The 25,110-nt window shown below is 46.7% G+C and overlaps 1 protein-coding gene across 1 annotated transcript in view; it reads left to right on the top strand.

Annotated features, from left to right (window-relative positions):
* Positions 1-3,955: 3,955 nt before the first annotated feature.
* Positions 3,956-25,110, top strand: part of PRKCQ (protein kinase C theta) — a 95,908-nt gene continuing 74,753 nt past the window's right edge. The window contains exon 1 of the mRNA XM_090041590.1: positions 3,956-4,043. The gene's annotated coding sequence lies outside the window, so the exon portion shown is untranslated. The remainder of the gene's footprint in view (positions 4,044-25,110) is intronic.

Genomic DNA, 25,110 nt, shown 5'->3' with positions numbered 1-25,110 from the left:
ATGGATTCACTAAGGGCAAGTCATGCCTGACCAACGTGGTTGTCTTTTGTGACAATGTAACTGGCTCTGTGGATACAGGGAAAGCAATGGTCATACTATACCTTGGCTTTAGGAAGGGTTTTGATACCATCCCCCACAACATTCTTGCCAGCAAGCTAAGGATGTACTGGTTGGATGAATGGACTGTAAGTTGCATACAAAACTGGATGGATCATCAGGTTCATAGGGTGGTAGTCAATGGCTCAATGTCTAGTTGGCAGCCAGCGTGCCCCAGGCGTCGATTCTTGGGCCAGTTTTGGTCATTATTTTCATCAGTGACCTGGAAGATGGCACAGAGCGCACCCTCAGCAAGTTTGCAGATGACGCCAAGCTAGGGGGAGTAACAGATACACTGGAGGGTAGGGTTAGGATTCAGAGAGACCTCAACAAATTGGAGGATTGGGCCAAAGGAAATCTCATGAGTTTTAATAAGGAGAAGTGCAGTCCTGCACTTAGTCCCCAGCCTGCACCGGTGCATGGGATTGCTCCGTCCTGACTGGCTGGCCAGCAGCTCTGCAGAAAAGGACCTGGGGGTAACAGTGGACAATGAGCTGAATATGAGCCAAGAGTGTGAATTTGTTGCCAAGAAGGCTAATAGTATACTAGGCTCACTGGTAGGAGTGCTGCAAGCAGACTGTGGGAGGTGATTCTTCCCCTCTATTCAGCATTAGTGAGGCAACATCTGGAGTCCTGTGTCCAGTTTTAGGCCCCCACTACAGCAAGGATGTTGATTTAATCTGAAGAAGAGGGAAGATTTAATAGTAGCCTTCGGCTACCTAAAGTGGGGTTCAAAAGAGGATGGAGCGGGACTGTTCTCAGAGGTGGCAGATGACAGACAAAACAAGGAGCAATGGGCTCAAGTTTCAGCAAGAGAAGTTTAGGTTAGATATTAGGAAAAAAAAATCTCACGAGGAGGATAGAAAAGCACTGGAACAGGTTACCCAGAGAGGTGGTGGACTCTCCATCCTTGGAGATTTTTAAGACACGGCTAGACAAACCCTTGGCTGGGATTATCTAGTTGGGGATGGTGCTGCTTTGAGCTGAGAGCTGGATTAGCCCAGTGGTTCTCAACCTTTTTTGTACCAGGACTCACGTGTACACATCAATGGCCAGTCCCGACCCAGTGCCTTGCACTCCCGACCTGCTGCCCCCTGCCTCCAGGCCCCAGCCTCCCAGTGTGTTGGGCATGGGGGGCCCCAAGCAGCCCCTTTCAGGCTGGAGGTCTGCCAGCCTGCAAGGGAAAACCCACAGTTTTCCACATTTTTCTTCTTTAAAGGAGAATCCATTTGTAAAGTTTGTTCACAACTTTTTAATATATTCTTTTGCCTCCTGCTTCTGGGTTGCGACCCACAGGTTGAGAAACGATGGAGAAGACCTCCTGCGATCCCTTCCAACCCTAATTTTCTATGATTCTATAGAAAAATGGGGCTGGAAGGGGCCTCTGGATGTCACCCAGTCCAGCCCCCTACTCAAGGCAGGATAGTCCCTGTCTAAAACATCCCAATAAAGTGTTTGTCTACCCTCCTCTTTAAAACTGCAACTGCTGGATAGTCCACAATCTGTCTAGATAATCTGTTCCAGGCCTTAAGCACCCGCATAGGGAGAAAGTAGTTTGTTGTCTACATGCACACGCCATCCTATGAGGGCTAGTGAGATAAATAGTGAACCTTGAAATCTGCTCCTGATTCTTGCTCTGCACTAGTGGTTCTCAACCTTTTTAGGCCCAAGGCTCCCCTTGATAGACTTGAGGCCCTCCTCGGAAAATGCCAGCTTTTAGTTCACTTGATTTTTGGCCACAGAAAAAATAATAGAGCAATTCTTCTGCTGCAAAAGGCTCAGAAAGATCACAACAGATCAGGTGGTTTTTAACACACTGGATTCCAATAGGAAATTTCTGGGTTTATCTTGGGAGTCATGTCTGCACATCTAACAGTGCTAGCATTGTGCGGTGCTCTGCTGCACCCCTGGAAGGACCTCAAGGTACCCCAGGCTGCCCTGGCACCCTGGCTGAGAATCACTGCTCTACACCGAGTCAATCTCAGTCACAAAAGAGACCTGAGGAAGAATATCTTACACCCAAAAGCTTGTCTAACAATATCTTGGCTACATAGTTGATCCAATACATGATATCGCCCTACGAAATCCTTGCCTCTCGCATAATTTCTGGACCATCGCAGCTATATCACTTTTATACCGCCGTATCCTCTCTGTGTCTCAGTTTCTCCACCTGTAAAATGGCACCAATCTGCTCTGACCATGTGATATCCTGTGTAAGGGCTCAGTACTTGGATGCAGGAAAGAGCTGTTGTCCAGCTGACCTGCACAACAGCAGGAGGATGCTGCTTCTGCCTCCACCCCTCCTTTCTGCTACATGGGACAGGGTGTTTTGAAGCCTCAGAGGCATTGGGGGTGCTTACAATACACGAGCAGCTCTGATGTGCTGTAATTACAAACACGTCAGACTCAGTCGAGTCTGTGGGAATGTGGCAATTACGGCGCTCCGGCATCTTAAATATCAGCATCCCTGATAAGCTTTAGATAAAGTGGCCCTGCTACCATTTTTAAGGGCAGGGATGCTGATACACAAGATGCCTCTGGGTACTTTAATTAGAGTAGATCTGTGAGTTGCTCTAATTAAAGCACCCCCCAGAGCTGCTCTAATTAAAGCATCCCACTCCCCCCACCACTCCCAAAGCATGTATAGAAATGCCCTGGGTACTGGCTACAGCCCAGGCTGGCAACTTTGACTGGGGTGTGCCAATGCTCTTGCTGGGACCAAAGCCAGAGGTTCTTGGCTAGAGAGTTTTCCCCTTTCCCCCAGGGTCAGACTGATCCGCCGTGTTTGGGGTCAGGAAGGAATCTGACCCCACGGTCACATTGGTACCGACTGTGGAGGTTTGTCTTCCTCTGTAGCGGGGGGCATGACCCTCTACCCCAGATCTCTTGGGCATCTATTGAATTGATGTTTCACAGAAGCAGGACGCGGTTCCCCCACTCTTTCCCTGTGCCAGGTCCGTGTGCCTGGGTTGCCCCATACAGACGATGCTTTGCCCCATATAGATGATGCTTTGCATGGGATGGTTGGATAGGATGGTTTGCATGGGATGGTTTGGACAGGGCTGATCCGGCCTCGGACAGGGGCTTGGACTAGATCAGCGTTTCTCAACCTTTTAAGTAGCAAGTACCCCCTAACTTCTGAAAATTGTAATAAGTACCCCAACACTCAATTCTCCAGGGGATTTTATATTTACGGACTAAAGTGTGCCGTATGTTGGAAGAAGGGCTGTGTATATAAGGCCGTGGTATGACAGATGCCTGATCTGGTGCGGGGAGGGGTGCCACCTTTTACGCGGGGGGTGCGCAACTCAAGTACGTACGTGAGCTAGAGGGGATGTTGGCCAAAGCTAGGCAGGCTGAACCCAGTGCCTAGCGCCAAATTATGACCGGGGAATTTAAAGCGCTGCACACCGAATTTTTTTCGCCGTAGTTTAGAGAGGAGGAAGGGGCAAGAGAGCGCGGAAAAGGGGGCAAGCGCGAGAGAGTTTCGGGGTTCCCGCAGACGCCCTGCCTGTCTCTCACGTCCCCCCCAGAGGTACGCGGACCACAGGTTGAGAAACCAGGGCCTAGACGACCTCCAGCCCCCGTGACTGCTTGCCCCTGCCTCCCTGAGGAGTCACTGAGGAGGCCGCAGGGATGGCTCAGCCCTGAGGGGGGAGATTTCCCTCTGCAGAGCAACCTCCTGAGGGGGCTGGAAGGCGCCCGGAGCCAAGGGGCAGGCAGGAGCTGCTGAGGCCGAGGAGGGCAAGGTGCCACGGGGGGCAAGAGGCGGGCACAGCAGGGAGGCAGGGCCGGGGGCGAGGCACAGGAAGGCTCTCGGGGGAGGAGGCTCGAGGCGGGGAGCGAGAGCAGCCCCGGTGCCAGGCGGCCGCTCGCTTCCCCTCTCCCCGGCGGCGGCGGCGGGGGCGGAGGCTGCAGCCGGCTCCGAGCCGGGGCAACGGCTGCAGGTAGGAGCCCGCCGCGGCCGGGGGTGCGCGCGCAACGCGCGGGGCTGAGGGGGTGCGCGTGCAACTCACCGGGAGGAGTGTGAGAGGGATGTGTGTGTACAACCGGTGGCGCTGGAGTTGTGTGTGTGTAACAGAGCTGAGTGTGAGAAGGAGCTGGGTGTGTGTGTGTGGGGGGGGGTGACACGGAGCTGGTTATGGGAGGGGATGGGCAAGTGCAAGACGGAGCTGGGTGTGCGGGATGTGTGCAACACGGGGCTGGCTGTGAGGGGATGTGCATGTGCAACAGAGCTGAGTGCAAGAAGGACGGGTGTGAAACTGGGTGCAAGAGGAGTTGTGCAAGTGCAACAGGAGGCTGGGTGTGAGAGGAGCTGGGCGAGTGCAACGTGGAGCTGGGTGTGCGGGATGTGTGTGACATGGACCTGGGTGGGAGAGGGGATGCGAGTGCAACATGAGGCTGGGTGGGAGAGGGGATGTGCATGTGAAAGCAGAGGATGTGAGGGTGAAAGATGGAGCTGGGTGTGAGCGGGGAAGTGCATCTAACAGATCTGAGTGAGGGATGTGCACACGCAACGCAGAGCTGGGTGTGCATGGCTATGAGAGGATGCACACAACTGTAAGATGGGTGTGAGCGCGAGTGCTGTGCATTGGTAAGTAGCCAGGAAAGAGGCGCGAGGAGCTTTGCAAGCGTGTGCACGAGAGCACTTGTGTGTACAAGGGAGTCTGCCAGAGAATGTGTTTGGGCACAAGTGTGCCTGTGAGCACGACCCAGAGGAGATGGTGCCCTGATGCTTATGTAGTAAATAAGGGCGCTTGTGGGATTGCATGCCCTGATGGGGGTGCGAGTGTGTGTGCAGAAGTGTCAGTGTGTGCACACGCAGGGGAAGGCATGGGAGCTGAGTGTGTGCTGGGGTGTTTGTGCCTCCGAGCGCCCAGCACAGGAGGAACTGGAGTTCGGAGACAAAAGGTTCCAGGAAGTTTTTCATGTTTCAGTTAAGAGGAAGGAAAGTGAAAGAAAGTTTTGGAAATCTCAGGGATTCTTATTTCATGTTGCTCGCTCCGTCGGTGCTGAAAGCATTTGGTTTCTACCACATCTCTCTCTTCTCTTATCCTCCTAAAAGCCCTCTCTCCACTTGAGTTCCAGCCAGCTTTTTTTTTTTTTTTTTTTTTTTAGAGAGTTGAAATTACTTTCGGGTCCTACACCTGAGGCATCTTGCAAGTTGTTGTGGTTTCACAATCACATTTTCCTGTCTTTCAAAAATTGTTTTTCTCTCCCCTGGCTCTGTGAGCAACGGAGAGCCCGGGAGAGAGTGACTGAGCGCCCATGGGAAACAGCGCACCCGGCTTGATCTGCAGCAGGATCCGGGACACCAACTAGAAAAGCAGAAAAGGAAATGCTTTTCTCATTTATATGATGCTTTGCTGTTTGTGGGGATCCCTTGTGGCAGTGGTAGATGAGGAGCTTCTCATCTGGTGGTGCATCTCTTCACAGGAAGTATTTTCGAGAGTCAGTTTATAATGAAAGACCCTCCCTAGAAAAGTGCCGTGTTGGGTTTGAATGCAGTTAAGGAATGCAGATCTCTCCTGCATGACTTGGTGCAAATAAGCTGCATTTCCTTTCATAGGAGGGGATTTGAAAGATCGGGTTGTCTGTACAGTCATGGGACCCGGGTTGGGTTGCAGGCTTCTGGGGCTGAATGATAATGAAGTTAAACTCTTGGGGGTAATTGGATTCTTTGGGCAATAGCTTTTGATGGTGACTAAAGCACAGCTAACTTTTCAGAGCGTCTTTCCTTCATGGTGGAGACTAGTTAACATATGGTTTGCAGAGAGCATTTCATGTTCTTTTTTTTTTTTTTCTGCCAGTGAAACAGTAGCAGCAAAGAAAGGGACTTGAGCAGCTGACACCCAGGCAATTGAGTCACGCTAATAGTAGATTATTTAGTAAGGTTACTAGGCCAGGAAGAGATGAAGTTTCACTGAACTGCTATTTAAAAAGGAAAGGGGGCGGGGGAGAGAAAGAGAGGAAAAAAAGTAGAGACTTTTGAAGTTTCGAAGTGCTGTATTTTGGGCTCCATAGTCTTGAATAAGCAAACATTCAGGTTCTTGGATCAGGGTCATGATATTTCTTCTTGAGCAGAAATGCCTCCAGGACCACAGGGGGTTTCTGCACATGCCCTTTCACGGTGGGATGTGTCCTAGGAGACCAGTCAAAGGGCTAACAACAAAAAAATAATCAGTGCCTCAATGCTGGTTTCTCTCTAATCCATTGCAGGGGGTACTCCGTAAATTTGACAGTACTTTGAGTGGTGCCAGAGGCCTAGGCAAGCTCCCCTTTGTGGAGTATTCATGAGGCTGCTGAGCTGGGATCCTCACAGTGGATCCACATACTTTTAAGATGCTGGACAGGGATCAGGCAGTCTCACTGCTTGGACATAGATTCAGCGGGCGCCTATAGACACGCAGCAAGGCAGCATAATTACATGCAATGTAATTACAGCGCGTAGGAGCAGACTAGATTAATCGATTCGCCTGGGGCAACTCCAGGATCATGTGTATCAGTGTCCCTGCAGTGGCAGGGGCACTTGAACGAAAGCTGGTTTGATTAGCTTTAGTTAAAGTGCCCCCACTGGCATTTTGCAGCTCTGGGATGCTGATACACATGATGCTCCGGGTGGTTTAATTAGAGCAGCTCTTGCCCATGATAGTAGAAGCAAGGCAGGAGCTGTTAACTCATGTCCTCTCTTCAAAAATCATGCTCCTCTGTCTTTCTCTAGGCCTGCATTAACACTTCTGCTGTTATATTCCCTTTGGGGGGATTTTCTCTTCTCTGCAGATAGCCTGGATAAAACTAGTCTTACTATGGCTACAGCCGTCTCCATTGCTGTTTTGAGGCCAGGTGGTGAGTTGGTGGTGGTGACTGTCCCATTTAGAGGTAGACACCAGGTGTCTCTCATCTGCTTAGCACCAGAAATATAATGAACCAAAAAAAACCACCCCGAAGTATGACAAACAGAAACAACCACACGGAGCGACTGTCATAAATATAGACAGTGACCGTAACCCCAGGCAGAACGAGGCATGGTGCATGAGCAAATTCCTCATATGATTAGCATGAGGTTTGTTGCATTTTGTGAGCAGAGTCCTAATAGGATCATAGGTTTGTTGTATTTTCCATCTCCATTGTACTTCCTTTCAAGGAAACTCATTCGTTTGATCCTCGGTGTTGCCGTACTAACAGTGCTCCATACTAACGGTGTCCCTTTTTCAACAAAATTGCAAATATTTAAATCAGAAATACAGAACCATAAAGGGAGGTGCACAGGATCCACTGACAGTAAGGAAGGAAGTTCACAATATTTTAATTTCCCAATATGATATAGTATTCATTTTCCTCATTTAGGTTTTTATCACGTTGTCCCCATTATTTGATGCTTTTAGGGTCCCAAGCCTCTCACATTTGGCTTTTGATATGCTTTCCAGATGTCCTTTTTTGAAGAAAGAAAACGTGTAGATTTTATCATTTCATTAGTCTTTCCATTTTTCTCTTGTTGGTTCAGTTTTGACTGCAAGAAGCTATACGTACTTGATCCAGTTTTATGAGATAGTCTAACAGTCCCCTCTGGCTTTGTCCGGGGTTTTATTTTCTTGTGTCCCTCTCTGCTTGTTGCTTGAACTTTAGTAGAACAGCGTTTATATTGGTTTGAAAGCTTTTGCTCCAAATTCTCCTTTACATTTGTGCAAGCCTTTCAAAGCCAGAATTCATGAAAGCAAAACGGAGCTCTTTTTGTGGGCTTTGAACATCATTCTGAACAATAAAAAGAAAATGAACTCACTGGCAGGAACCACTGAAGACGGCACCAGGCGGGAGATGTTGCCTAGTAGTAAGTGGGGCTTTGATCCTGCAGTCACATGTATGAGCAACTTCTGACATGTGAGCAGCCCCATGCACATGTGAGCCTGAGTACTCAGAAGGCTATAATTTAGGTGCGTAAAATGTTTGCAGGATTTTGCGTCCTTGATTTCAAGTCGGCAGGCGGCTTGAACTGAGCAGAAATCGTGATGGCTTGTTTCCATTCTCGAGGACTGCTCTTCAGTTGCCTACACACCATCCTAACCAGAACATCTCAACTTCTGTTCCTAGGGGAAAGAAAACATTAGCAAAGGTGGTATAAGCTGCAGATTCTTATCAACAGCTGATTTCAAGCGATATCCATATCATTGCCCGCTCGGGTTAATTTTTATACTTGATCCGGCTCGTGGAAGGTTTTTAAATTTTGTTAGCATCAAACTTGTTGCATCCAGCAGCAGATGCAAAAAATAAATTAATTTTATTAATTTGGATAGTACATTTGGCCTGAGACGAGAGTGCTTTTGAAATTACAGCTGTCCTAGCAAGCAGATGACCTCTCCAGGTGATGTGTTGTTGCATAGTCCCATCGTTGAATTTAAGCAGCGTGTTAGGCCAGAATTATGTTGTCCTGTTACTTGACTCTTTTAGCGCCATATACATGCAAATTAACAGCCATATATATATTAGCTTGTATCCTGCCCACTATTTTTTAGGGGTCCTGGATGGTTTTGGACCATTTAGGACTATGGAAAACCTGTGCTGGCTCAAGGTGAAAGAAGTACTTGTGTATGGAGCTGCAGCTGTTCTCTAGGATGTTCAACTGGAGGTGTCCAATGCATGTTGCATGCTTAGGAGATGTGGGTTTTATTCCTACTTCTGCCTCTAACCTTCTGGGTTACAGTATGCAAATCTTTTTTTTTTTTTTTGCGCCTGTAGAATGGAAATAAAGATGTTTATGTGCTTCATAAAGTGCTCTGAGATCTATAGAGAGTAAGAGCCAGGTAGCAGTTTTATTATTTTAAGGAAGAGCTTGTTTCCAAGTCACAGTTCCAGTAATTTTGAGTCTGTACAGGGATTTCATAAATGAATGCATGATTTTTATTAAAAATGGGGAAAGGGGCTCCTTTTTCAGTCTCCTTGTGCTTGAGATCTTCTGACCTCTTCAAACCTTAGACAGTAATTGCTGGGGAGAGCCCAAGGATGGAACATTTCAGCCCCAAAGTCAAAAGTTTCCAAAAGTCATGAACGAACAGAGAGAGGGTCAGAATGGAAACCATTATTAATCCTTAACCTTAGCAGTTGCGGCTGCTGCATCTATATTTAGTACTACGTTGCCCTGATTTTCGCTTATGCTAAGGCACCGATATGATGGCCCAATGGTAAATTAAAGGACCTTAGCATTTCTACCTACCATGAAACATCTTTATGTGCCAGAGCAAAGAAAGAATGATGGTCTGGTAGATGTAGGACACTGGCTTTAGAGTACAGAGCTCTGTGTTTAGTTACTCTACTCAGCTGTTCTGTGTGGTAAAGACATTTAATCTGACACGTGTTAGCTCTGCCATCCATAAAATAGGTTAGTATCTCCCTACTTAAAAGAAATAAAAGCTGTGAATGACTGAGCTGACCCCTTCCCCCCTGCTCTCTCCCTCTTATACCTGCTCCCGTACTCTGCTTTCTGCATGTCCTTTCGCAGTATACGATGAAGTGAACTTGGGTTCATGAAAGCTTGTGCTCTCTATGGGCGTGTCTACATGTGACACTTTAATGCGCATTAGCCTACTTTACTATGCATTAAGACTGTGCGTGTCTACATATGCATGCCCTTAATGCATATTAAAAATGGTGAACTTAGGCTATTTACACCTAAATTTGATACCTGCAAATGCAGGTATCAAATTTAGGTGCAGATAGTTAAAGTGCATTAACACATGTGTAGACACACTAAAGCGCATTAAGGCTGTGTGTGTCCCAAGTCAATCCACACACAGCGGTAATGTGCTTTAAAGCCTGTATGTGTAGACGCCTGCCTAAACCCACTTAATGTGCATTAAGCTAATGCGCCTTAAATTTAAGTGCACTTAAATGCACATGTAGACACACCCTATATGTATCTTATTTAGCTAGTCTATAAAGGCACATATTTACCCTTCCTTCTGACTGACTTCAGATTAACAGTGCTAACTGCCTCTCTGAGATGCTCACGCAATGAGGTGGTAAAGGAAAGCCATGTGATACAAAAGGGAGGTATAAAGGGACCATAGGTTATCTGAGGATGACCTTTACAAGGCATCCTCTTTTGATGACCTTTAAGTTAAATATGCAGTTAATTGTTTTCTGTTGGTTTAAGCTCTTAAATCAAGGTAGTGGACAGTAAGGGGAAGAAATACCCTAAAGGAGAAACCTGTTGACATGTCATTTAACACAATTCTATTGCAAGGTGACCTCCTTGCACATTGTGTACAACTGCTTTTAAAAGACCAATGGCCTCTTTTCCCACAGTTTATTTAATCTGAAAATGAATGTTTATAGTGTCAGCTTTTTCACGCTTAATAAAAATACATTTACTTCTCAATAACATCACTTAGCAAATGCTCCCTGATTGACCAGAACAGCACTTCATTGCTCACCCAGTTGTAAATTTTTTCAACCATGACAATTACATGCATTTTTTATTATCATCTTCACTAGCAGTAGCAATAATCAGAAGCAGAAGAAGACCTGCACAAGTGTGCAGTAAAAGATAGTTCACTAGACAATTCAAAGAAGGGCAAGTTGCAGCAAAGGCATCAAGAACACAATAGGGATAAAAGAGGAGTGAAAATAATAGGACTGCCAGGGCCAGGTTGCATATTTTTTTAGCTAAAGCCAAAACCCTGAAAATTCTTATGCTTGGCTTCACAAACATCCTCATATACAAGAAATGACCAAGCATAGCTAACCTGGTAGCACCCTCCCTGGCTAGATACGCACCAACGGTGCCTGTACACATGTGGGGAGGCTGCCTCTGAGATGCTGTAATTACAGCAAGTTAGAGCAGACTCAATTGAATCTGCTGCAGCATGCTAATTAGCACATTCTAGCCAGTCTCTGCACTTCATGTAATAGCATCCCACACTTGGAAATGGCAGCAGGGATGCTTTAAAACTCATTCGAGCTTTAGTTAAAGCGCCCCCCCCGCTTCCATTTTGAAGCATGGGGACACTGATACACGAGACACTACAGGTGGTTTAATTAGAACTGCTCTAATTAAAGTACACTACCCTCAGAGCACGTGTAAAAATGCCCCAAACGTCTTCATTTGGGTCCAGCCACTCAGGGCTCTGGGGTCCTTTAGGTATTGGTAGGCGGCAGCACTGTTTCTTTCTTTGACTTCCTTGTCCACTTGTGAACCAACTGCCCTAGGTCTTGGGACCAGAGCTAACCCACCCCTCTCCCCAGACTCCCCTGTAACATAAGCACACCCTTTCTGTTATTTCCGACCATATGGACAGCCTGGTTTTGCAATTTACCACTCTGTCCTCCATAACATCCCTCAAGCTCTTTGGCTTTTAGGGCTCAGTGTTAACACCTGATTTGTTCATTCTCTTGGTAGAGGATTTCCATGTGATGTAAACCCTAACCCCTTATAGAGAAGCTGTAGAAGACCCACTTTCTTCAGACTTCATCCATCTGTTTTGACTGGTTCCACATTTATTCATTGATTGAATAAATTCTCAACAAGTCACTTTTCCAAAGGCTGATCTTCAAGGCTCTAACAGAGATATTTACCACATGATTGACCCCTTGAAAGTGCTTTACATATGTGCCCTGGCAGAAATGCACAGCTGCAGAATGCTTTAAAAATACCCAATCGCGTGACAAATTAACCCTCATTTAATGAGTGTTCAAATGAAGGCGCTCCAAAGTGGAGCGCCTTCATTAACTTCTGTTTGTCCCTGTATTGGGGCAGGGCTGGGCTGATGCAGCCTAGCTCCGACCCTGGTGCTGTCATCGGGATGGGAGGGTGAGAAGGTAGAGGAGGGAGCTCTGTTTGCCTAGCCTGTGCTGGGCAGGGGATAGGCAATGTGGATTGGAGCACTTCTCCTGCCCCCACCCTCTGGCCCCGTTCCATAATGCAAGGAGTCTGGGGCAATACTCTCTAAAAGGCAGTAAGAAGACACAGGAATACAGATGGTTCGTGAAATCTGACTAGATGCCATAAGCTGGGCATGGGCTGGTCTCCCTAATGCCACTCACCTAAATCTTTTGTTCCTGAATCAAAACACAGAGAAGTGCAGCAGGAAGTAGATTTTCCATTTACGGTCGTGTTATTGCACACCACATGCTTTTTGTAAGCAAAAATAAACTCAGGCTAGTCAATGCCTACATTTCCCTCAATAAGTGCAAGGCCTGAATAGCTTTTACTTATTTCAATTCTTTCTGTAGCAATGTAAGTGTACGCACTGGCCTGGAACGTGTAGTTATGCTGCTTCATGGGAAGCCAGGGGCAATGGAATATGTGAATATTCTGATCACAGAAACAGGATTTGTTTGGTTTGCTTTTTTGCCCCCATAAAACTCATACAATAAGGGTATTTGTAGATGAAACAGGGGGCCTAAATTGTAGCAGTGGGTTTTTAAACCCATCAGTTCAATTTAGGCCTTTAAATCTCCGTGTCATGCACACATCCCACGCTTACCTGCCTCTCTGGCAGGGAGGGCAGGGTGAGCTGCTGGCAGGAGGAGTGGTCCCTGGGCTGCAGGGGGCATGTTTTGATACTTCCCTCCATGGCAGCAGTGGCCCCCACTGCAGGTGGCACCTGGCTCGGGCAGTCCTGGGGGGAACCGTGGCCGTGGAGAAAAGCACCAAGACCCCATGTGCCTCAGGCAGGCAAGCTTGGGGGGGTGGGAAAATCAGGCTTGCCGCTTTTCTTGGGTGGAGCCTGCCTTCCCGGGCTGCTGCCAGGCTGCCTGCAGAGCCCCTGAGCTGCACGGAGCCCAGTGCTTCACTCTGCAGCTGTAGTGGCAGAAAACGAAAACTCCTCAGGGGAGTTGCACCCCAAGTCATTTAAGGCACATTATGCCACCAAATTTCCTACAGCGGCTGGAATTAATCCGCAATCTGCCATGGATGTGTGCAAACACCGATCCCATTAAAGCAGCGCAAAAGCATTTAGCCTGCTTTAAAGTGTTGTGCACTCATGCCTCTTGTTTCATCTACACACGGCCTAAGGTATTCTGAGATTTTATGGGAGAATAATTCAGTTAAGAAAGTTTTGCAAATTTAAGTCAGATTCTAAGATTTTCTCTCCATTTTTACTCACCTCATCTTTGGCTACACTTCTGATGGTTTCATTCATAATTATCCCTCTTGGAATTTTTCTTATTATGATTAAGTACATACTGGGCACATCTACTTAGGCATTTGATCCAGAATCAGTTTACTCGTGAGTAAACTACTTACGAGTAAATGCTTCTGGGCAGACATCTACACGTGCAGGGAAGCCGGAGCAGGTTTGCCGTGCAATGGGCCCCTGCCAGCACCAGAGGGAGATCTAGCTCCCCTCCCCCTCAGGTGCTGGCCCAGGGGCTGACAGGGAGTACTGTGCCAGGAAACAGCTGTCTGTTGGCTGGGAAGGAACACTACTCCCTGCCCCCAGTTTGCTGCTAGCTGCCCTGCTGGCAGATCAGGGCAGGAGGCTGGGACCTCACCCCATCCCTGCAGCTCTTTCCAGGCCCTGTGCCCCATGCCTGCAGCTCTTTCTAAGCCTCCACATGTGTGGAGCTGGATGGGGAACAAGCTGGGGAGCTTGCTCCCTACTCATCTATATGAGCGCAGAGCTTGGCAGGAAACAGGCTGGGGACTGGAGTGGGAAACAAGCTCCCCAGCCCCTGGCAGCAGGGAACTCCCAGCACCGGTGCCACACTGCAGGACCGGTGCTGGGAGGCCCTTATCTCCAAATGCCAGCTCTGCAACCGGACTGCAGAGCTGGCCCTCAGAGATGAGGATATCCCAGCCCCCCAACTCCCTGATTGCGATGGCGGAGCAAGGGCTGGGAGATAAAGATCGGCAGGCCCTCGCTCCCTGATCTTGATCTTGGAGCAGGGGGGGCTTGGAGCTCCTTGTAGTCAGGGCAGGGGAACACAGTTGCCACCTGGACTACAGTAGCAGAGCCCACCCCACCAGCAGGCAGCTTGGGGCAGGGAGAAATCTCCCACCCCCTGGTGGATAGCTGGCCAGGAGCAGATTTGCTCCAGGTCAGTTGTTTACGTGAGTGCTACTGCGCTATTACTAATCAAAAATAAATTTGCTACTTGTATTTGCAGGTAGCAAATTTACTCACAGTTAGCGAGGTTTATAGTATAGTAAGCATGTACACATATAGACACATGCTTACTTTGCAGTAAACTATATGTCACAATGCTGTTAAGCATCTTGTGCAGACACACCCATTATTGCCTCTCCATACTGCTGTTCTTTTTACTATCAAGAGAACACATCCCAAACCCACTGCTGTTGTATTCAATGGGGCACTCCACCAGTTTCAGTACTGGTAAGATGTGGCTGAGTGGGGAGCATGTAACCTTTACTCCTTCAAATTTGCATTGATGTGAGTGAAGCAAAACAGGCCCAGATTCCAATGTCAGAATGCCTCCCTGGCTCCAGCAAGATTAATCTTTACTTGAACTGATGTGGAGGAGATCAGAGTTAAACCTTAGAGATTTCTTTTTGGAAAATGTGTCCCTGTAGCCCTAATCCAATACCGGGTCTTTAGAAATGCACAGGCAATAACCATGGACATCAGTGGGAGTTGCAGGACTGTTTCTGGTCTCGTTTATACATTCATTAATGCGTCGTAGTTATGGTGCATTAAGTTTAGCATTTGTTTAACCAAATAGTATATCAATGCACAGTAACTTGCACTACTGCGCAGTAGCACTGGTGCATGGGTTTTTAGTGATGCTTACTGTGCAGTAGCCTAACACTACCGCGCAGTAGCATATTAACACGATTTTTGCCCGGCATGTTGCACAGGTTGTTGCACAGTTAGTATCTTGTGCAGATGTGCCCCCCCAAGGGATTGAATGTGGTCCTTTGACTCAATAATCTGCCTAGCAAGATCTTTGAGAGGCAATGATTTTTTGGGGGTCACACCTTTGATTTCCTGGATCATTGCAGATATAACAACGATCCAACCTAGTAGCAGGATACATTTCATTTTTACCGTAGGCCCTCTCCCAGGCAAGAATCTTCGCATGACTATACCAGTGAATCTGGGATAATTCTCCTGACAACACTGGATTTGCTTTGGATTTATATGAGTCTAAGTCAGGGGTCGGCAATGTTTTTGGAAAGAGTGCCAAAAATATCTGCAAGGTCAGCTTTTAAGATGTTGGTGTGCCAGGGGCAGATGGCAGGGGAGCTGTAAAGGGCCTGATCCTTACTGTGGCAGCACAGCCCTGGCCTCTTCCCTGCTATTCACCCCAAGGTGCACATGCCAAGCAAAATGCCTTTGCGTGCCACACTCTGGCACCCATGCCAGGGACTGCCTACCCCTGGTCTAAGTGAACACAGAATTTGGTCTCTTACTTTAAAATGCTCCATATGAGTATTTTAAATAACCACCGAGGATGAACCCCCAGCCCACTGAAGTCAATGGCAGCATTCCTATTGATTGTGGTGGTTTCACAGGATTTCACCCCCAAATTTTTAGACCCAGGTTCTGTTTTCTTGTTGTTGGTTTTTTTAAGTAAGTTATTTTGACATGATTCTGCTCTGGGTACCATGTGCACCAGTGATTGGTTTTCTTCTGATTTGCTTTGGTGTAACTCAGGAATAAATCTGTGAAAGTCAGTGGTGGGGGAGAAAGGCATGTGTGCAAAAACAGACTGACCTAAAAGGTTCAGTGCTAAAAGAACAGCTGAGGCTCAGGCAGATCTGTACTGGCTGTGCATGGCAGTGAGGCAAGGTCAGACTGTAGCTGTCCATGGCCAAATCAAATAGAGACGCAAACAATGACATGGGAAACACCGCTATTTGCCCCGAAGGGCTAAGCACACAGTCAGAGCTAGAACTGAGCTAGGTTTTCCCCTTCCCTCCCTTTCTGTAATCAAGCAGTAATGATTGCTGTTTATATTTAGCTTTTTACCACTGGTTCAATAAATGAGAACACCCACCACCCGGCTTCCTTTTTTAGCTACCATTGCCCCCTCCTCCTCCTCGCAGGAAGAGAGAGTGATTGTCACAGGAGTGAAAACTATAATGATTGGTATGACCCCCCCCCCCCCGCACATCTGTTTAGATTAACACTCAGAGGTAGCAGACTTATGCAAAGATCTGCCCTCTCCCCACTTCCAGGTTCACTGCAGTGCAACTTGTAGGGCCCCGACTGTCCAGCTGAAATAAAAGAAGTGATGGTTTTTCCATCAGTCTAGCAGTTCTTATTATCAGGATAGTCATTGTTCAAATCAGCATCATTTTTGCTTCCCTTATTATCACCCCCCGCTACTGCTCTTCCTCAGCCTTGGACCCAGTTCGGAAGATAGATAAATATTTGGATGAGATGATCTAAGCAGGAGTGTTCCTACTTGCAGCAGAGGATTGAATAAGTGAGCTCTTTGAAGCCTTGTTCCAGCCTTATTTTACATGACTCTGATTTTTAAAACCATTGAAATCAGTAGAAGTCTTTCCATGGACTTCGGTAGGCTGCAGCTCAGTCTGTTCTTTAGAAACTTGAAGGCAGCTGTCATCCCCTTGCCTGACCTGCCACTTCACCGCATGACAAGCGTGTTAATCCATTTAGGCCCCAATTCAGAGACACGCTCAGGCATGGAGTTCAATTTATCACTGTGAAGGAAAGCACTTAAGCCTTTGCTTGAGTCCAATTGAAGTCAGCGCACGTCTTTACGTGCCTTTATCATAAGATCTGGTCCTGCCGCTCTGTGCTTATCTAGGTGCAACTTTTGCTACGTAAATGTGACTTTTAGGGTTTCCATTTTTTTCTCCCTGGCAGCTTATGAACTTCATAGCTGGCAGAGCAAAACTTTACTAAAGATGTGTTATGAATTTTGCTTGTAATCCTGGGACTTTCCTGTTTTAGGATCAATATGACATAACCAGTCACCACCCATTATGTCTAAATCCTGTACAAATTATAGACCTGGGAGAGATGTTAACACAACCCTAAGCTAATTACCACTTCTGGCCTGCTCATGATTACCTGTGTAATTACTGTCATAGGGTATAATGAGTAAACAAAATGCAGTTTACTCGGCGTTTCATGCAGTGGGTCATTTCTTGTGCACTGCACTACTAAATCAAAGTAGGCTCGTGCTATTTAGATGAACACTTATCTTGCTGGGATGATCTGAGCTCCGCTGACTTCCTGCCCCTTGCGCAGGGGCCTGGACCCGATGATCTTGTGGGGTCCCTTCATGCCCTAATGTCTATGAAAATCAGTGAAGTTCACTTTTATGAATCCAAAGCCAATAAAGAGGAGAGTTCAAGGGGCAGGACAGAAAGAGGAGCCACTATGAGTGAGACATCCTGGATGCAGCCTTCCAACCCATTTGGCATGGGGCAAGTGGATGTTGGTTTGGCTTGAAGGAAACGGGTTGAAGGTAGATGATCTGCTCAAGGGGTGGAGGAGACTGTCTGCTCTATCACTGTTTAGCCTTCACCAAGGATGCAGTTCAGCCACCAAAATCTCACCTAACGTCTTATCGTAGAAGACAGCTTTTATGCCTAGCTATCACTCTACTGGACTAAATTTAATATATTACCTCTTCATTGTGTACTGCACCTTTCATTTAGCTTCTGTCTTACAATACTCTCTGGAGCTCAATAATTCAGGACATAAGATGTAAATAATGACAGAAAAAGAGAGACATGAATGGGCTTGGGAAAAGGAAAATATGTTTTCACCACCAATGTAATGTAAGCTGGAGAACTGGTGAAGCAAAGAGAGATAAGGAAGCTGTGTCGATAGGCTCACATGTGTGGCAGGGCGTGGGGAAAGGAAGGAGGCCAGTGCTCGATTGAAGGCAAATGATCTGCAGCCTGTGAATCTGGTGATAGCAAAAGCCTCTTTTTCTTAAAACAGGGCAGGGCTGTTTTTAACCAAAGCTTGAAATGAATGGGGAGCCAGTAATCATTCATGGGGTAGGGGAGGGAGAGGGTGATGTCCTGGTGTTACTTTACAGAGAATAAAAGATTGGCAGAGTCTGGAGAGCTTGAGGTCTTAGGGAAGTCATAAGGAAGCGTGTTGCAATGATGAAGACAAGATGGGATGTAGATGAAGAAGGGGCTGCAGCAACAATGGAGTCATGGCTGTAGTGTAGCCACGAGTCTATGGATGTGGGTCATAGACATAGAAGGAGAACTCAGAGTCACAGCTATAAGCAGGACAGATCATTGGGAAACCTTAACTGCGGGTGGAGATAGCTTGTTAATGAGAAGAGGCGCATCCTTTCCAAAAATACTATGCCCACTAAGGAAATATAGACCAGATGAAAGTGCTCTAAGGCATTAAGTATATTAAGGTACACAGCTGGTTGGTTCATCATGCTTAATGAGAAGTCATCAATGGGACAACATCCTTGATGATTAAAATGATGGGATTGAGTGCACTGTTAGCAAATTTGTGGATGACACCAAGATGGGTGGAGTTGCTGGAGGGCAGGGCTAAAACCAGAATGATGTGGAAAAATGGTCCCCAATCCATTAGATGAAATTCAGCAAGGATAAATACAAATCCTACACTTAGGACAAAATAATTACACACACAAATGCAGAGTAGGGAACGATTGGCATGGCTGGGGGTTACAATAGATTTAAGCTGAATATGAGCTAACAGCATACTCGTTTTGCACAAAAAACTGGGTCGTGTTAGCAGGAGTGGTCCCCACACTTCAAGAAGGATGCGGACAGATTGGAAAGAGTCTACTCAGAGCAACAAAAATGATTAGAGGCCTGGGAAGCAAGGGGACAGGCTGAAAGATTTAGGGTTATTTAGTCTGAAGAAGAGAAGACTGAGGGGGGGCTTTTGATAACAGTCTTCCAATACCTAAGGGGTGATTATAGAGAGGATGGAGATAGGCTTTTCTCTGTGGCCACAGGGAACATGACTAGGAACAATGGCCTCAAGATGGAGCAGAGGAAATTTATGATGGAGATTAGGGGGTGGTTTCCTGGATTATAAGGGTGACTGAGCACTAGAATAGGCTATCTAGAGAAGCCGTGGGATCTCCAACCTACTCCAACCTGTCGAGGACTAGGTTGGACAACCAATTGGCTGGAATGGTTTAGTCGGGGGGCTGGACTACGTGACCTCATAAGGTCCCTTCCTACCCTACTTTCCTATGATCTTACCCAAGAGAAATGTTTCAGCCTTTAATATATTGAGCTAAAGAAAGTAGAGGGAAGACTATGAGATACTTGGTTACAAAGAAAGTAGACAAGGGTGAGTTATCAAAGGAATCCAATAATACGTATAATGGTGTATCAGCAGCGCAGGAGGCTGAAGTAAAGGAAACGTGAATGCTGAATGGATGCTTGTCTTGGGGATACAGATGCGTTAGAGGATTGACAGTGGGAAATTGGAGATATCGGGTGACAAACCCAACTATTGTCCTGATGTGTGCTGGTGCGTCTGTCAGGCTGCCTTCTTCTGTTTCTTCCACTTGGTGATCAGGAGGCATCCCTTCCAAAAAAAGGGACAAAACACTAGATACTCCCATTATGATGGGGACATCCCCCAGACCAGTATTTTCTGAATGGGGGCCTAAATTAGTCTCCTCAGTCCTTGAAGTCTCTAAATAAGCATCTTTGATAGCTACATGCAAGCTCCTAATTTTAGGTTCCTAGGCGTGCTAGCCTTGGACCCCGTTTTGAGGAACTCCTGGTTCCCTCCAGCCTGTGGTCCTGTAGCCGATTTCCAGATGAGATTAAGTTGGCAAAAATCTATATTTCTAGCCAGAATGAAGGGGAGGTGTCAAAACGAAGGATGTTTGAAACATCGAGCCCTTTGTGTTTTTCACCTCTTGCTTTTTTAAAGAGAGAGGCAGTGAAAAACAGCCCAGAAGCCGTCTCAGGCAGGAAGCTCTCTGAAGGAGATGCCACACTGCGTTACACCGGCTGTGCATTGGTTGAGACAAAACTCCACCTGTATCATATTTTTCAAAAAATAAACACAACAGGAAGTCTGTTAACCAATGCCACTTATGACAGCGGTGTCTCTCTCCTCTTTGTTGTCTTGTTCGTTAGCCCAGCAGTTCCTGTATTTCCGTATCTCAAGTCAGGTTTTCTTTTGGGTCCTCTCATCTGCCCAGGGAATGCAGCAGCGGTGGAAAAAGCCTTTTATGTGACACTGCGCAATCCAATTTGGGCCAGCCTGGTGAGAAGTTTAAAAGGAAATTAAAAGGCTGTGAGAAATAGTTCCAAAATTTATGACAAAAATCAAATGCAGAGAGCTTGTTTTCCTTAAATAAGCCTCTGGGTTGTTGCTGTTTTATTTTTTGCCACTCGCGTTTTGAAGAATTGGGCTCAAGAAGGAAGTTGAGTGAGTTACTGATCAGAACCAGAAATGAAACTGAGCAGTCAGTTTTAATGTTCAGGGACCGAGAAAGAGCAAGCTAGCAAGAAAAACAGAGGAAAGTAAACCCCGTGTTTGTACTTCTTTCTGTCTGATTAGGGTAGCGATGTATTCATTTGGTTTTGCCTTGTCAGAGGGAGATGTTCATTGAGTAGTAGGAGGAGACGTGGCACCTGTCTTGATGCCACAGGAGTTGCTCACAGAAGGTCCTTGTTGCCGTCCAGCCGCTGGCTCTGGTCTGTGGCTCTCGGCCCTAGCAGGGGTGGTAGCTTGGTCACCAGAGACAGATTAGCTGCTCTATTGGGGAACAAGCACCCAGCATCCGTTTTGACTGACAGCTCTATACCATCTTCCTGGGTATCCATGTTTCTGCAGTGATTGCCACAATGCCATTATTTCACCTCAAAAGTCTGCATCTCCTTATCAGTAGTGAGGACCTGAGTGGTCTGAAGGTCCAATCCTCTGCTGCTGTTCATTTGCAGAGTTAAAGTAATATAATACAGTGAAACCAATTTATATGACCTGAAGTTTTGGCCCAATATGCAAGTCACACGGGAAGTGCACTAAGAAGGAACTCCCTGAGGCTGGTGGAGCCAAATGGCCGTGCTTACGATTATATATAACCTGCAGTGCCAGGCTTCCTACGTGCATTGCTGCATCTCTAAACACAGAACGTAGAGAGTATCACTAGATGGCCAATAAATGCTTGAAAAAGAAATCCCCTGATTTCTGCATGCTGCAACTGGCTGCTGTAAATTCGGTGCCAGCATTTCCATGGAGCAAAAGGAAGAAATGTGCTTTCTGGCTTTGGGCTCCAGGTAGGCTAGTGGAGGTGCTTGCTGGGCAGTGGGTTAGGCAGGCATCCCCTAGGGTTGGAAATCAAATTTGCTTGTGAACTTCTTGGAGGTTCTTAACCTCCTGGAGTCTCACACTATAACAATCCTGTTAGTGACAGCTGGTTTCCTATCATGCCTTTCCCTCCTCTTCCACCCCCTCTCAGCCATTACCTACGCGTTCTGTGGCTGACTATGGAGAAATGGCAAATTAAATAACTATTGGAAGTCCTCCGCTCGTCTTCCTTCTTGCTGCCCCTGGCAGCCTCTGTAAGAAACTATGACATAGGGACTGAACCATCCAAAAGGCTTTCAAAATTCGTTTTTCCCCCCCAAAAGACATTTTTCCCTCTTTAGAAGGAATAACCACTGTTTATGCTCCAAATAAAAATCAGAAGAGGGATTATTTACCTATGTTCAACACTGGGCATGTCTACACGTTCATTAATGTGCTGTAATTACGGCTTATTATGTTTAGTACCTGAACGGACAGGTACTAACAATGCACCGGAATCGGCGCTACTGTGCATTAACTCAGATGAATGCTTTTTTAGTGATGTTAATGCGCATTAGACTAAATCGACTGTGTATTAAGGCATTAGCATGGCTTTTGCTCACCACGCTAATGCGCAGTAGAATTAGTCTTCTGTGCATTAAGTGTCTCATGTAGACATGCCCACTAAGTCCTAACATCTGTTGAACTGAAAAACATGGAGAAAGAGAAATAAGGCCAATATCCTGCAAAAAACTTGGGTGCTCAGCTTAGCTCCCTGGGTGTGATCCTGCCAAAGTCAACTTAATAGACAAGAGGTATGCAAAAACCTCTCTGGAAGATCCAGGCTTTTTTTTTTTTTTTAAATGTGTGTGGCTTCTCGTTAGCAGGGAGGGAGGAGTTAAAGTTTTGCCCCTCCTTCCAGCAAAGCACTGGCTCCTCTACTTGCTTGTGGGTATGCATCAGAAAGCTACAGGCAGAAGCATTCAGATTCACGACTACAGTTCATTTTGCAATTTGAAGCATTGCCAGCAAAAGAGAAATAAATATACGCCGTGGAAAGATCTCTATGTAAAATGTGAGTTTAAAGGCTAAGACAAGCAGCTGCTTCTCAAAAGCTCAGTGTTTCTCCCCCTCATGGGGCCCTGATTCAACAGTGCACTTGAGCACAGGCTTAACTTTACGTCCCATTCTGCAGAAAATGAATCCACGTAATTAAATGTCATTGGAGTCAGCTGCATGTTGCTGACTAAGAGCTTTGGTTTGGTGGTTCCACTCTGTTCAGGTTCAGTTGATTAAGTACCATAAGGAGTTCCCACTCAAGGAAGGGTTTCCATACATTGCATAACTCTCGAGAGGTTGAACCTGCCTTTGTGCATGGAAACAAAAGGCCAGGCTTAGTTTCAACCCCGTTGAAGTTGTATTTGGAAGGCACAGCCGAGCACAAGTTGTAAGCTGGCCTTTTACAGAATGGAGAACTTGACCCTTGGTTTTCAGATGCCGTATATATCATTTCTTTTTTCCATAGGGAAATTAAGAAGCCATTCCCCAAATGCAGTGCAGCTGTCTCTAATGTTAAATGAAACCTCCCCCATTAAAGTGAACCATTGCTGCAGCAGGCTGGGGTTGTGCTGTAATTCTTTATGGTTAAGAGCTTCCAGCCAAGCAGCAGTCCCGTAATTGCAATGTAGTCAGTGTGACCTGCTAAGCAGATGTTTGGGCAAGAGCTGATAGATTTGCAGGAAAGATTAAGAAAGAGATGCTAGATGCCTGCTTTCTGTATGAATTATTCACAAGGGTGCGATTGTCTGGAAAAGACCTATGCACCATTAAAGTCCCATTTCAACCCTTTTTTTGAGGGGCCGAATTGGCCGCTGTCAGGCATTACTGAGTGCAACAGCTGAAGCTGAGCTAAATCCACTGACTTCCACCCAGTTTTCCCTCAAGTTTCTCCTCCAGAGGCACTTTAAAGTGACCTATAAATCCTCATTATCTGATGCCTGTGCATATCTGCACACACATGCATGCAGGTGAAGAAAAGCAGAAGGGAGGAACAGAGAATGAAGGCAGGTTGAGAACAAATAAACAAACACCCAAAGGGTGTCCAGGAGCTCCCATCCTGCAGGTGATTTTCTTCTGAATCCTGAAGTGGCTCTTGTTCCTCCACAGGAAGCTGGTGCACAATCTCTCTTTCTCCCGAAAGGGGCCAGTGGGAGGCCCTGTGTTTAATAATTTCCAGTCCTCTTTTTCAGGTGACCCCCTGATCAGCCACATCAGGTGATCCAAGCTACCTCTCAGTATTTGCGCATCCTGTGAGCAGATGCATGATCTCATCCCTGTGGCCTGTGCCTTTATGTCCCTGTATGCCACCACAGTCATACCCATGTGTTTGGCATAGCCTTTCAGAGATCTTGTCACAAAGATGGTACTTGAGAGGGAGGGGAAATGGTCTGGGTGCTATGGAACTAGCTTAGTATTTGGGAGAGACAAATTCAAATGCTTGCTCTGCCACATGTTTTCTGGTTGACCTTGGGGAACTCCCTTAGCCCTGATCCTTAAAGATACCGTTTCTGGTGCCTAAGTGTGATTCTACCCTGTTCAAGTCCCTGAAAATCTGTTAACACATCTACTTCTGTAGCACGCCATCGCCTGAACCTTAAGCTTGAAGAATCACAATAAGGTGGCAAGGAGGAGAAGGATCCATCCATCTTTTACATTCGCTGTTTTTCAGAGACTTGAATAGGGTAGAATAAAGTTCCACTTAGGCACCTAATGGGGGAACAGAATTTGGCTCCTAGGGCCATGTTCAGACAAGCGCGGTTGTGCGGTGCCACACTGCACATTCAGGTGTTCCCCGTGCTCCTACCTTGCAGTGCTGGGGGGCTTGATCCCAGAAAAAAAGTGGGGTGGTGCATCTAGCAGCAGTGTGCGCTGTCCAAAACCGGAGCCATGCTCCAGCAACTGGCCAGGCTCCCAGCTTCAGGAACAATGCAGCTGCAGCTCCCCCAGATCCCCAGGCAAGGCTGCTGGGGCCAGCACAGTTGCTGGCCTCAGTCTCCCCTACCCCACCCCGGGTGCGCGGCACGGGCATTCCTCGGGGACAAGAGACAGCGGCACAAGGTATGCCGCTGCTTCTTGTTTTCGGGGAGACAAATGTCTGCACTTGTGTGAACACGACCTAGGTGTCTATGTAATTTAAAGTTCTGGGCCTTAGTCTCTTTGTAGCTTGGCTCCCCACCTGTAAAATGGGGAAGACATTGCCCAACCGCACAGAGGGGATTAAAAGTATGAGATTCTCAAAAATTAGTCATGAGAGCCATGGAAGCATGTTAGAGAAAGGAATTGGCACAGTGCTTTCTGCAAACACGCCACGTGGGAGGTGCCGTTAGCAGTAGAAGAGCTCTCAACAGAGCCCGTAGTGATGCCCGTAGTAAATATTGGCTATATTGAGGCTTTTTATTTTAAGCTTTCTGGAGCAAGGATGTTGCATTTTGTTTCTTGCTAAGCTCTGTGAATAAGTACATAAACTTATTATTTATTTCCATAAATACATATGGAACAATTTATAAGACTCCTGCGCCTCTTTTCCCCCCCCAGACAAGGGTTTCCGTCCATTCCTCTTAATCACTGGGAAGTGGCTGAACAAGCCATGTAGAGACGGTCCTTGGGGACATGTTTACTTTCAAAATCATCCCATGCTTGCTCATCTTTTGTGACTGTGTTATCTTGTGTAGGTACAGGATACATGGCAGCTATATGCAAAATTCAAGGCAATGTAGTTTGGACTTAAACACAGTTACAGAACTCTAAACCCTAT

The sequence above is a fragment of the Crocodylus siamensis genome, chromosome 4 (assembly GCF_052110815.1).
Source record: "Crocodylus siamensis isolate JL-2025a chromosome 4, ASM5211081v1, whole genome shotgun sequence".
NCBI classification, from domain to species: Eukaryota; Metazoa; Chordata; order Crocodylia; family Crocodylidae; genus Crocodylus; species Crocodylus siamensis.
This window is presented reverse-complemented; position numbering and strand designations above follow the sequence as displayed.